Source organism: Pan paniscus, chromosome X, assembly GCF_029289425.2.
Source record: "Pan paniscus chromosome X, NHGRI_mPanPan1-v2.0_pri, whole genome shotgun sequence".
Lineage (NCBI taxonomy): Eukaryota > Metazoa > Chordata > Mammalia > Primates > Hominidae > Pan > Pan paniscus.
Genome location: NC_073272.2, coordinates 76,793,991 through 76,808,045, shown reverse-complemented (window position 1 = coordinate 76,808,045; position 14,055 = coordinate 76,793,991).

Below are 14,055 nucleotides of genomic sequence, written 5' to 3'. Positions count from 1 at the left end.
TTTCTGTATTAGTCTGTTGTTACACTGCTATAAAGAAATACATGAGACTGGGTAATTTATAGAGAAAAGAGGTTTAATTGGCTCATGGTTCTGCAGACTGTACAGGAAGCATGATGCTAGCATCTGCTTGGCTTCTGGGGAGGCATCAGAAATTTACTATTATGGTGGAAGGTAAAGGGTGTGAATGCATGTCACATGACTGGACTAGGAACGAATAAGATAGAGGGGGGAGGTGTTATACACTTTTAAATGACCAGATCTCACCAGGACTGTACCAAGGGAGATAGTGCTAAACCATTCATGAGAAACCATCCCCAATGATCCAATCCCCAGTCCCCACCTCCAATATTGGGGATTACAACTGGACATGAGATTTGGTAGGGATGCAGATCCAAATCATATCAGTGCCTGAGAAACACTGTTCAACAAATGTTACCTCCTAACATTATTGTACAAAATGTTTACTTCCAACAAGCTTTTCCATCTGCTAGTCTCAAAAGCCATTTTTTTCCTTTCCCTTTGACTCTGTCATAATCTTCACTGATCAAATTGCTATCTGTTTTTGTGGTTGCCTCTGAGGGTGATGGACCAGTCAGGACTGACTGGAAAGGGGAGATTTCTGTGATGATGATAAGATTCTATGTTTTGATAGGTGTTTGGGCTACATAGGTAAATGCATTTGTCAGAGTTTAGCAAATGTTCCCTTAATGTTTGTGATATAAATGTATGTACATTTACCTAAAAAAAACTGTACATGTACATTAAATTTTAGTTAATGATATGCATGGAGAAGTGTTTGTTGGTGAAGTGTACTAATGTCTGTTACTTTCTTTGAAGTGCAACAGAAAATAAAATAGCTTAAAGAATGGATAGAGAAATGGATAGATATATGATGAATCAAATGTAGTAGAATCTAGATGGTGGGTAGGCCGGGCACAGTAGCTTATATCTGTAATCCCAGCACTTTTGTAGTCTGAGGTGGGCAGATCACCTGAGGGCAGGAGCTCCAGACCAGCCTGGCCAACATGGCAAAACCCCGTCTCTAGTAAAAAATACAAAAATTAGCTGGGCATGGTGGCAGGCACCTGTAATCCCAGCTGCTCAGGAGGCTGAGGCAGGGAGACTTGCTTGAACCCAGGAGGCAGAGGTTGCAGTAAGCCAAGATCATGCCACTGCACTCCAGCCTGGGTGACACAGTAAGACTCCGTCTCAGAAAGATAAAAAAATTATCTAGGTGGTGGGTATACTGGTGTTCACTATATAATTCTTTATATTTTGCTATATGCAGGATAATCTTCAAGGGTTTGTGACCTGTGGAGTCATGCAGGGCCCCATGCACAGAAGGGCATTGTGCTTGGTTTAATGTTCTGTTGTCACGTTTTTGAAGTTCTTAATAATTTCATCTTTGAACTTGTGTTAAAAATCCAATAGGACAATGGAGTATGCACATAAGCAGAGTAGATACACATAATATGTATCTACTATTCCTTGCCACCCCAGGTATATATAGTGTTTGTAATGCTCCATGAGTGAGGAATTCCAGTACACCTACAATGTGTGGGAGTTCAGCAAGGCTCAAACTGAGTGCAAGGTAAGTGATTTATGTGTATAACCAAGTGGGAGTTCTGACAACCTTAAGAGGCTATACTTTCCTTTTAAATCAGAACTTGCTTTGAATGCAAAAAAAGCAATTATGTTCTAAGAAACATGAATGACCAAGGAACTCTATCGTATTCTATTTTACTCATGCTACTTCCCTGTATTAGCCAACTACTATTGATAAATATGATGATTTAAGAGGAAAGGGAAAGATAGGGCAACCCGTAGTAGTTACTCCTTTCAGTCCTTTCATCAGTGAACTGAAAGTAGAGACTGTTGGTAGAATGTGGACATATCAAAAAGTGAAATAGAAAATACTTGAATTAGCTTTGTGCGGCATTTGCACTCTTCTGGTAAGCAGAAAATACATATGCATGTATAAGCTAAGAAATACAAATTGTGTAATTTTGGTGACTGTGAATATGAGTTAAATCCTTTTTGAGATAGGATCTTGCTCTATCCCCCAGGCTGGAGTGCAGTGGTGCAATCATGGCTCACTGCAGCCTTGACCTCTGAGGCAAGAGTGATTCTTCTACCTAAGCCTCCTGAGTAGCTGGGTCCAGAGGTGTGCACCACCACACTTGGCTGATTTTTATTTATATATATTTTGTAGAGACAGGGTCTTTTAATGTTGCCCAGTCTGGTCTCAAACCCCTGGGCTCAAGTGATCCTCCTGCCTTGGTCTCTCAAAGTGTTGAGATTACAGGTATAAGCCACTGTGCCTGGCCTAAATGTTCTTATATTTGCAGTTAAATCCAACATTGCATAATATAAAAATGAACAGTAAAGTTCATACTAATAATTTCAGTTTTTAATTATTCCTTATATAGAACAACATTAAATAGCAAGTAGAAGATACCATGATGAGAGAGAGAGAAAGAGAAAGATATGTATGTAAGAGAGACAGAGCATGTGAATGCACCAAAGAATGAAAACACTTTTTACGTTAACAGTACTTTCTCCCTGCTTTTTCAATGAGAGGTCCCACATTTTCATTTTGCACTAGGCCCCACAAATTATGTAGCTGTCTCTGGCTGTATGTTTGACATTTTTCATAATATACTTTTGGGGAATGTCTTACCTGTTCTTTAAATACTCACACAACACCCTATGAAGTTTTTTCTTGACATTTCATATCAAACAACTAATTTTTAAGCCCTTTAGTGATTAGTAGAAAGGTCAGCTTTGTTATTACCTGGCTGTGTAACTATTGAGAATGCTTTATCTCTCTCTAGGTTTGTGTCTTTACTTGTACAATGAAGAGGTTGGATGAGATGGTTCTTTCTTAAGTTCCTTCAGATTGGGACACTGTGATTCTCTCATTAATATCATTTAAAGACCTTTTCCATCTACAGCTGAGTGACATTGGTTATGTGTAAACATCATGTCCTTTTATGGATGTGAGTTTTTGCAAAATGAACCTCCTGCTTTGTATATTTCTACTCTCTATGAAATTTTGCACATAGTAGGTACACAATAACTGTTGTGTGGATAAATAAATAAAGAAGTGAGTGAATGTGGTGACTATTATTTGTATTTTACCACACAGTGGCTTCAGAATCAACCATTTGCTCCTCTTTCATTGTAAAAAGGTTTTGTGCCAAGCCTATGCTGTAGAAAGTCCAAACATGATAGAAAGGGTGGCTGATACTGCCCTGAGACATCAGCTAGCCTTTTGAGACCACTCTCTTTATACTGCCTAGGAAAGATTTTTCTCTTTTTCCAACCTCCTGCCTAAGGTCCTTGGATTCACAGCTCCCATCCTCAGGGAGAGATAGGTCTGCCCTGCCTCACTATGCTCAGGGGTGTGTGCCCAGCTCAGAGGCCCATAAAGGAATTGGGAAAATGGCCAGGGTTCCTCATGTGGGTTAAAGGCTCAGCCCCACAAGAGGCCATTAAAACTTCCCATCTATACTTGAGCCTTTTGTTTCCCACACCCACTGGAAGGGTGGAGTAGGATGTGGAGTCAGGAGGATGGCTTTGTGAAATCCAACATCTTGAGGCAGTGAGCCATAAATACCGACAGAAAAGTAGCCTGGGCCTTTGTAGGACCTGGGATGTCTGTTTCCTTGCCACTGGCCAGCACACATTGGTGGCATTATAAACCAGGCTAGGTTCACTCCCTCCAGAGCCCACTGTCCAGCCCTACTTTCCACTTTCATAGGCTCTACTCATCATTTCTCAATGAATCAGGCAGAATTTTTCCATGTGGGCTCAGTATTGGTTTCCCCAAATGACCCTTAAAAAGTTCAGATTTGAGTCCACAGATCTGTCTGAGCAGGAGGCGGGCCTCATACATCATTGAACACTCATCTCAGAAGGTCGAGGCCTTGGCATGGTTGAGTGTTGATGTGTTTATGGATGGAAAATATTGGTTTTGCATTCTATCAGTAACCCTCACAGAGGTGATATTGGGATTTAGGGATCTAATCATTTGGAAAATGCTTGATTGTAGCCAGTTCTAGTCTCATTTATATTTTGGAAAGTGAGGATAATGACCTGTACCTCAGATGGCTGCTCTTCTGCAATCTTGTTGGACGGAGTTTGGGAGTGATCAAACTGGCAAAGTCAGCAGAGTGAGGTGATGGGAAGGCAATTTAAGGAAGAGACTCAACAAACGATCAGAAGCAATAGTGGAAAGAGCACTGGATTGGGAGTCAGCAGACTGAGGCTCTGGTTCTGGCTCTATTATGCTCTTACTTGTTTGCTGTATAGCCTTTGGCAGATTATTTTCTCTCTCAGAGTTTCAGTTCCCTCATGTATAAAATGAAGAGATGGCCCTTGATGGTCCCTAAGGATCTTCCCAGCTCTAATTTGTAACACTTGGGAGGATACTTACCCTCCTTTAGTTGGGTTAAGATCATGAAGTCTGGAGCCAGGCTGCCTGGGTTTATGTCTTGGACTTACCCTTTCCTGACAGAGTGACCTTAAACAAACTAACCACTCTATGCTTCACTATCTTCAACTGTAAAATGGGAATAGTAATAGTACTGGCCTTATAGGATTTTAATAAGGATTAATTGTTTCAATTTACCTGAAGCCCTTAGAATATTACCTGACACATAGTAAGTGCTAATAAATATTAGGTAATATTATTTTTTATAGGACCCTTCCCTGGGTTATCCTGAGGAAACCAGGTTACAGTATCTGGGATTTCAGGATGTAGCCTTTACCTTCTCTCTGAGAAAAAAGACTGCCTAATGGTTGACTTCCTAGACCTCCTGACACATACTTCAACTACCTTTGGAGAAGGTCAGCTTCTGCTCACCCATGGTATGGTACTCTGGGGCTACTGTATATGAGTCCTCAAACTGGACCTCTTTAGAAAACAGCTATTCTAGGATTTGGTCTTGTTTCTCCAACTTGGAACGTCTGTTCATCTTCCCATATGTGCTTCTCTACCTTCTAGCTAGCTTTTACCTTCTCCAGCTGACATGGTCAGTTTTGGGGTGGAGATAAGACAGTCATGGCAGAAAGGAGAACAGTAGCTCTCTAATCTCTGATTGTCCTGTGAGGATTTGTTTCCATGAAGAGTTTCTATGCCTCTGGGATATCTTTGTAATCAATCCACGTCTCTGGATTTCTACTTTTCCAGGGACATGTCTGGTCAATTCTAACAAATGAATAAATGAATACTTGTAGTTCTGCAAAGTAACATTTGAGCTTGTACTTGGGTCATAATAATGTAGAATGTTTTAGTCATAAGGGGCCTTTGAGATGAACTTATCTATTTCCCTCCTTCTATAGTATATTGAGGAAACTGAAACCCAGAAATGGGAAGGGACTTTCCCAAGATCATGCATCTTAGTTGGGGCTAGAAGCTAGGTAACTTAATGCCTACTTGTAGGCCCTTTCCCATATATAAATTTGCCTCTGGGGCATTTTTGCAGGCACATTTTCCTTAACCAAAAGGAGTGTAGATGAGTGAGTGAATATGTTTTAGGATAGAGAGGCCTTTTGGTTCTGCTCAAAATTCCTGGTAGGCAGTTGCATGCACTGCTTTTAAACCGGGCCAGCCTTGCTGATACTTAAAGAATTCTAGGAGAGCTAGAATTTCAGAGCTCTGTATCTTCAACTGTAGTACCATTGTTGGGTGGGGCCAGGAGGATAAGCCTTGCAGCTGGATTGCCTCTGTGTCTCCAGGGCCTGGGAGGAGCTTGTAACTCTGGAGTAATACAAAAGGCTCTCAGCATTTGCTTTGAGGTGCTTGGTCACATCATGCAAAGACAATGAAGAGATATGAATAGAATTGATGGAAGAGTGAATCAGGGGTCAGTGTCTGGTTTGCTCCGCAGTCAGTCCATGGGAGTGGCAGAGCAATGAGAACAAAGCACAGTGTGAACTCCTGGCCAAAAATATAACCTAATAAATAGAGGTTTTGCACCCCAGAGAGCACAGTGGAGTTTCTGGCAGGATTGGGTAGTAGTCATTCTGAACAAACAAGATCTTAATTTATGTCTAAGCAGAGCAAGATTAGAAACCTGCTTCACATTCCTCCTAGAGAGTTTCTGAAAATCAGCCAAGTGAATTTCCTCCATTTGGAGGCAGAGCAGAGAAGTCATGCACAGGGATTTCCAAACATAGCTCCCAGGCCACTGCACTGGTAGTCCCAGTCATGGGCCTCTAGGTACCACCATCTGGTGCCAACTTGCAATGCCAAGACACTGGTAGCAACAGTGGTATCTTGACAAACACCAAGATGTAGATGTCTTATTTGGAGCTTTGTATATCTATTTCAATAGCTGACTGACTTTGCAATCTGCTTTACCAGAAGATCTTAAACTTATTTTTTCTTGCCTATATTCCCTTCCTATCTAGAACAGTCTTCTATTTATTATCTGTTATGCTGTCTTTTTTACTCTATTCAGTTGTTTCCTGAAAACTTATCACTTTCACTTTCACAGAAGATTTAATCTAAATGAAAGACAATAAAAGAATAACCATGAAGGATTCTTAATTTTGAAGCTGGCAGATTACCAAAGAATATGTAATATATCCTTTTGAGGCACCAACTCTCTTTCAGCTACCATTTGTACTCTGATGACCCTTGATTCTATATCCCATCCTCATGCCCAAGTTACAAATTAATATCAAGTTGTCTGCCACTCAGATGTATCACAGGTACCATAAACCTAACATGACCAAGGTGGAACTTACCATATTACCCCTTCAACATCATTCTACTCCTGAGTTTCAGTTTTACTTGGTGGCACCATTACTTACCAGTGACCTAACCTAGAAACTATGGAGTCATCCTTGAATCACCTTCTTTCCTTTCCTGTTAGACCCAAATCCATCATCAAGTCCTACTGATTTTTATCTCCTAAATATATTTCAAATCTGTCCACTTAATTTTGTTTCTACTGCCTTAATTCAAGCCCTCATTACTTCATATCCAAACAACTGCTTCCTGATGTCCCTGTCTCCAATCTGGGCCCCTTCCACTTCATCCTCCACACTGCCAAAATAATTTTAAAATATAAATCTGATTATGGTACTCGAGGTGCTTAAGGCCCTACAATGGCTACTGATATGATTTGGCTCTGTGTCCTCCACCCACAATTGTTGAATTGTAATCCCCATGTGTCAGGGGAGGGACTTGGTGGAAGGAGATTGGATCATGAGGGTGGATTTCCCCCACGCTGTTCTCATGATAGCGAGTGAGTTCTCATGAGATCCAATGGTTTAAAAGTTTGGCACTTCCCCCCTTGCTCGCTCTCTCCTGCTTCCATGTAAGACGTGCCTTGCTTCCTCTTCTGCCACGTTTGTAAATTTCCTGAGGCCTCCCCAGCCTTACAGAACTGTAAGTCAAACCTCTTTTCTTTATAAATTACCCAGTCTTAGGTAGTTCTTTATAGCAGTGTGAAAACAGACGAATACACCTGCCCATTGCCTTTAAAATAAATCTCAAATTCCTTTCAGGGCCCACAAGGCCTTATATGATTCTGTCCCTATTTATTTCAGAAGCCTTGTTTTTTGCCACCCCTTGGATTGCTCTTTATGCTCTAGCAACACTGATCTCTTTGAAGTACCCCACAGACACTGTTTTGTTTGTGTAACTGTGTTGCCTTCTTGAATTGGGTCTTCCCTACTTATTATTTTGTCTGGCTAACCTTTTATTACTTAACCCCAGAAGTCTTTCCAGACTGAGTGAGGTGGTACCCTTCTGTGATCTCATAGCATCCCATCACATTCCATACCATATCTCATTATCACAACCTATTATAATTATCTGTTCACCTGTGTTGCCCACTAGATTATACTGCTCTTGAAGAGACAGTGTGTAACTTATCTCTATCCTAGCACACTGTTTGGCATAAGTGCTCAATGATTGCTTTCTGAGAGAATGAAAGGAGCAGGTATATATTTGACTATTCAGCTAGCCCTTTGACATCAAGTAATTTTTCACTCATTGACTCATTTTTCTCTCACAACAAGTCCATGGAGTTGGTTTTTGGGGACATTAATGCATATGCTACTTTTATAGAACACTTATTGTGGGTTACTTTTCTGAAACTTTTTCTGGTAAGGACAGCAAATTTGATATTCCCCATTTTGAAAATGCAAAAACTGACCCTCAAAGATGTTACATAACTTGCCTCAGCTCATGCAACTAATTAATAATGGAGTGTAAATTTTGATTTATAAACTCATCCCAAGGGTCTTTCTCCTGCCTCCCACTGTTTCCAAATCATGGTCTTGAAACATTTGGGTTTCAAGGGAGATCCTTGGGATGACTGGGTTTCTCTTATACTTTGTTTATCTGCTGACTTAAAACATTTAAAAAATTATTTAATTTTATTTTTAGTTGACATGTAACAATTGCACATATTCACAGGACACATAATGATGTTTCAATACATATAATGTATGGTGATGAGAAAAGAATAATTAGTGTATCCATCATCTTAAACATTTATCATATATATATAAAACTGTTAACTGTAGCCATCCTATGGTGGTATAGATTACAATAACTTATTTCTCCTAATAAAACCTCTACCTATGCATTCCTTCCCCCTACTCTTCCTAACCCCTAGCATCTTTTGATCTACTTTTTAACTTCTCTGAGATCAACCTGTTTTTTTTTTTTAAGCTTTCACATATGTGTGAAAACATGCAGTGCTTAATTTTCTTTTCCTGGCTTATTTTACTTAACATAATGCCCTCTAATTCCGTTCATGTTGCATGAATGACAAGATTTCATTCTTTTTATGGCAAAATATTATTCCACTGTATATAAACAGATTTTCTTTATCCATTCATCTGTTGTTGGACATCTAGTTAGATTCCATGTCTTGTCTATTGTAAATAGTGCTGCAATAAACAAGGGTAGGGCAGCAGATATCTCCTCAATATATCCATTTCCTTTCTTTTGGATAAATATTCTGTAGTGGGATTGCTGAATCATATGGTAGTTCTATGTGTAGTTTTGTGAGGAAGCTTCATATTGTTCTCCATAGTGGCTGTACTAGCTTACATTCCCACCAAGAGTCAATCAAATGTTTTTTTCTCTGCATCTTTGGCAGCACTTGTTATTTTTTGTGTTTTTGATAATAGTGATTCTAACTGGGATGTAACAGTACCTCATTGTGGATTTGATTTGCATTTCTGTAATGATTAGTGATATTATTATCATCACTGTTAGTCATCATTAGTAATAATGATCATCAATTTTTAAAATATATTTCTAGGCCACTTGTATGTCTTCTTTTGAGAAATGTATGTTCAGATAATTTTCTCATTTTAAAATCAGATTTTTTGGTTTTTTTTTTTTGCTGTTGAGATATTTGAATGTCTTTTATATTCTGGGTATTTATCCCCTGCCAGATGAGTAGTTTGCAAATGTTTTCTCCCATTCTGTAGGTTGTATTTTCACTCTGTTGATTGTTTCTTTTGCTATGAAGGAGCTTTGCAGTTTGATATAATCCCATTTGTTTATTTTTACTTTGGTTGTCTGTGCTTTCGTGGTCTTATTCAAAAAGTATTTTTCCAGACCAATATCCTAGACTGTTTCCCCTAGGTTTTCTTCTAGTAGTTTTGTAGTTTTGGGTCTTACATTTAGGTCTTTGATTCATTTTGAGTTGATTTTTCTATAGGATGAGAGGTGTGGGTCTAGTCTTATATTTCTACACATGGATACCTAGTTTGAAAGCACCATTTATTGAAGAGACTATTCTTTCCCTAATGAATGTTCTTGGCACTTTTGTAAAACACAAGTTGGCTGTAGATTCTTATATTAATTTCTGGGTTATTTCCTCTCTTTCATTGGTCTGTGTGTCTATTTTTATGCCAGTACCATGCTGTGCTTGTTACTGTAGCTTTGCAGTACATTTTGAAACATGGTAGTGTGATAGCTCCAGCTTGTTCTTTTTGCTCAGGATGGCTTTGGCTATTCTGGGTCTTTTGTGGTTCCACAAAAATTTTTAGGATTTTTTTCCCTATTTCTGTGAAGAATGTCATTAGTATTTTGATAGAGATTACGTTGAATCCAGATTTCTTTGAGTAGTATGGTCATTTTAAAAATATAATTCTTGTGATCCATGAACATGGGATGTCTTTCCATTTGTTTATATCCTCTTTAATTTTTTTCATCAGTGTTTTATAGTTTTTCTTATAGAGATCTTTCACCTCCTTGGTTAAATTTATACTTAGGTATTTTATTTTTTGGTAGCTATTTGTAAATGGGATTTCTTTCTTGATTTACTTTTCAGCTACTTTTTTGTGTATGTGTAGAAATGCTGCTGAATTTGTAGATGGATTTTGTATCCTGCAACCTTATTACTAAATTTGTTTATAAGTTCTAAACTTTTTTTGGTGAAATCTTTATGTTTTTCTATTTAAAACATCATGTCTGCAAACAGGGACAATTTTACTTCCTTCTTTACAATTTAAATGACCTTTGTTTCTTTCTCTTTTAAAGTGAAACTCACATAACATAAAATTAACCACTTCAATGTGTACAATTTAGTACATTTGTAACAGTGTGCAACTATCACCTCTATCTAGTTCTAAAACATCTTTATCACCCTAAAAGGAAATTCCATTCACATTAACCAATCACTCCCCATTCGTGCTATTCTCCTAACCACTTGTGATGACTTTTTCCTTCTGTCTCTATGGATTTACCTATTCTGAATATTTAATATAAATGTAATCATACAATATGTGACCTTTTTTGTATGATTTCTTTTATTTAACATCATTTTTCCAAGTTCATTTTCGTTATGGCATGTATCAGTATGTCATTCTTTTTTTGGCTGAATCATATTTTATTATATGGATATACCACATTTGGATTATCATCCATTTATCATTGGTGGACATATTTGGTTTGTTTTCAACTTTGGACTATTGTGAATAGTGCTGCCATAAAACACAACACTACAGTACAAGTTCTGTACAAGTTCTTGATTGAATACCTATTATCAATTCTTTTGGAAATATATCTACAAGCAGAATTGCTGAGTCACATGGTAGTTCTATGTTTAACAGTTTGAGGAAATGCCACAATGCTTTCCATAGCAACTATGATATTTTAGATTTTGAGTAGCAATATATGAGGGTTCTAATTATTCTACATTCTCACCAACACTTCATATTTGGTGGATGTGAAGTAGTATCACAATGTGGTTTTGATTTGCATTTTCCTGATGGCTAATAATGTTGAGCATCATTTCATGTGTTTATTGGTTCTTTGTATATCTTCTTTAGAGAAATATATGTTTAAGTCATTTGCTTATTTGTATCATTGGGTTTCTTTGTCTTCTTGTTATTGAATTGTAAACATTCTTTAAATATTTTGGGTACTACACCTTTATCAGAAATACGGTTTGCAAATAATTTTTTCTCATTCTGTGGATTGCCTTTTCACTTTGTAATAGTGTTCTTTTATGTGTATATATTTTTTAATTTTGTAAAGATCCAATTGATCTATTTTTCTTTTGCTTTTTTTTGTGCTTTTGCTCTCATAGCTAAGAATTCATGTCTAAATCTAAAGTCATGAACATTTGCCCACTTTTTTATGGCAGTATGAGTGATAAAAAATGCATCCATTTAAGGTATAAAAGTTTTCTTCAAGATGGCAGATTAGAGGCATTGCTAGCTTACTTGTCTCACTTAGAAGAACAAAATAGTGTGTAGAGATTCACACTGTAAATGTTCTTTATTTCCAAGAAGTGACATGGGAACTAAACAGTAAAACTGAAGGAATCCACAGACCTTTTGAAGGAGCTGGCAGGCTGCAGACTACACTGTGAGTCAGGTGAAAGGCTATGAGTCCCCAAAGTGTGAGAGGGAAAGACTGACTCTGGGATCTACAACCTCACTAGGGAGCTTGAAAGTTCAGGCTATGGGGGAAGGCCTTAACCCTACCCAGTGCAGGAACCAACTTGGGAAGAGTCAAGGAATATAAAAGTAGGAGCAGTGGTGGGAAGACCCTTGCACGCACTTCCAATCACTGGTGCACACCAAAGGAACCATTCTTTATTATTCCTCACAGGGGACCATGTGAAAGTCAGCCAAATAGTTCAGACAGTGGTTGTAGGTTGAAAGAAGTCCCCAATTGGGTTTCATAATGTAACCTCACGTGGGGATGAATTCCGTTTGCCAGGGCTGGGGGGGCCAGTGAAAAGCAAGCTGCATCCACGAGTGCAGGAACCAGGCACCTGGTTTTGTGGGTGAAGAGAAAGGGTATGGCTGGAAACCCATAATTGCTGTCTCTGCAGGGAAAGTTTATAACCTATGGCAGTTGCAATTTCTGAGTGCAGGCTGCCTGGAACTTAGTTTTCTGTTGCCAGTGGAATACTGTGGGAATGGATCTGCCTCACCAAGTGTGTGGGATCTATGTGGGTCTTACTGCCACCTGATACTCCCCATTCCCTGTGTGAACTTTTCTGTGCAGCAGAGGCAGCATCATTCTGCTCTGGATCATCAACCCAGAAGCTTTAGAACCCCCCTACCCCCAAACACCCACAGGGGCTGCTGCTTGCACTACACATGGAGAGTCAGACCACAAACCCACCTGACCCAGTCCCCACCTTACTTTGCCCCACCACCAGCCCTGGTAGCTTAACACAAAAGACAGAAACTTTGGGGAGCTATAAGGCTCTCCCCATTGTCTGAAAAACCAGAGTACCCACCCTGGGCAACATAAGGGAAGAAAAATCCCACTGCTACTATTGTGCCTGGTGCTCTTTTGCAAGCACCATTTCCTGGCTGGAGGCCAACCAACACAATTTATTACAACATCTCCTGATAGAATAACACTGTGCCCAGGAAAGAGAAAATAGCTGTGTGACCTCAGCTATTACCACTGCCTGCACCACTCTGGCTAACCAGGAGGTCCTGAGTCTGTCCACATGACCAGTTCATTACTGCAATAGCTGCCATTTGAGAAAGCCAACATGCTAAGACTCTCATAACCCAGGAATACCACAGAGTCTATGTCATTTACCTTCCACTCTTATTAGATCTGGTGCTGCTACCCACTGCTGAGGGACTAAAAAAATCCTCAACAAAATACTAACTGATCCAACAACACATCAAAAAGAACATATCATGATAAAGTGAGTTTTATCCCAGAGATTCAGGGATGGTTTAACACACACAAATCAATAAATGTGATACATCACATGAACAGAATTAAACACAAAAACCATATCATTATCTCAACAGATGGAGAAAAAGCATTCCATAAAATTCAGCTTTCCTTTATGATAAAAACACTCAACAAACTAGGCATCGAAAGAACCTACCTCAAAATAATAAGTTATGTAAGACAAACACAGAGTCAACATCGTACTGAATGGGGAAAAGTTGAAAGTATTCCCCCTGAGAACAGGAACAAGGCAAGTTTTCCCACTTTTACCACTCCTATACAACATAATTCTGGAAGTCCTAGCCAGAGCAATTAGGCAAGGGAAAAAAATGAAGGGCATCAAAATTGAAAAAGAGGAAGCCAAACTATCACTGATTGCAAATGATATGATTATATACCTAGAAAATCCTAAAGACTCCTCCAAAAGACTCTTAGATTTGATTTAAAAAATTCAAAGTATCAGGTTACAAAATCAATGTACACAAATGAGTAGCACTGCTATACACTAACAACAGTCATGCTGAGAATTAAATCAAGAACTCAATCCCTTTTACAACGGCTGCAAGAAAACCCTAGGAATATACTTAACCAAGGAGGTGACAGATATCTACAAAAGGAACTACAAAACACTGCTGAAAGAAATTATAGATAACACAAACAAATGGAAGCATATTACATGTTCATGGATTGGAAGAATCAATACTGTGAAAATGACCAGATGGCTGAAAGTAATTTACAGATTTAACGCAATTCCCATCAAAATATGAATATCATTTTTTACTGAATTAGAAAAAGCAATTCTGAAATTTATATGGAATAAAAAGGGCCCAAATAGCCAAAGTAATCCTAAGCAAAAA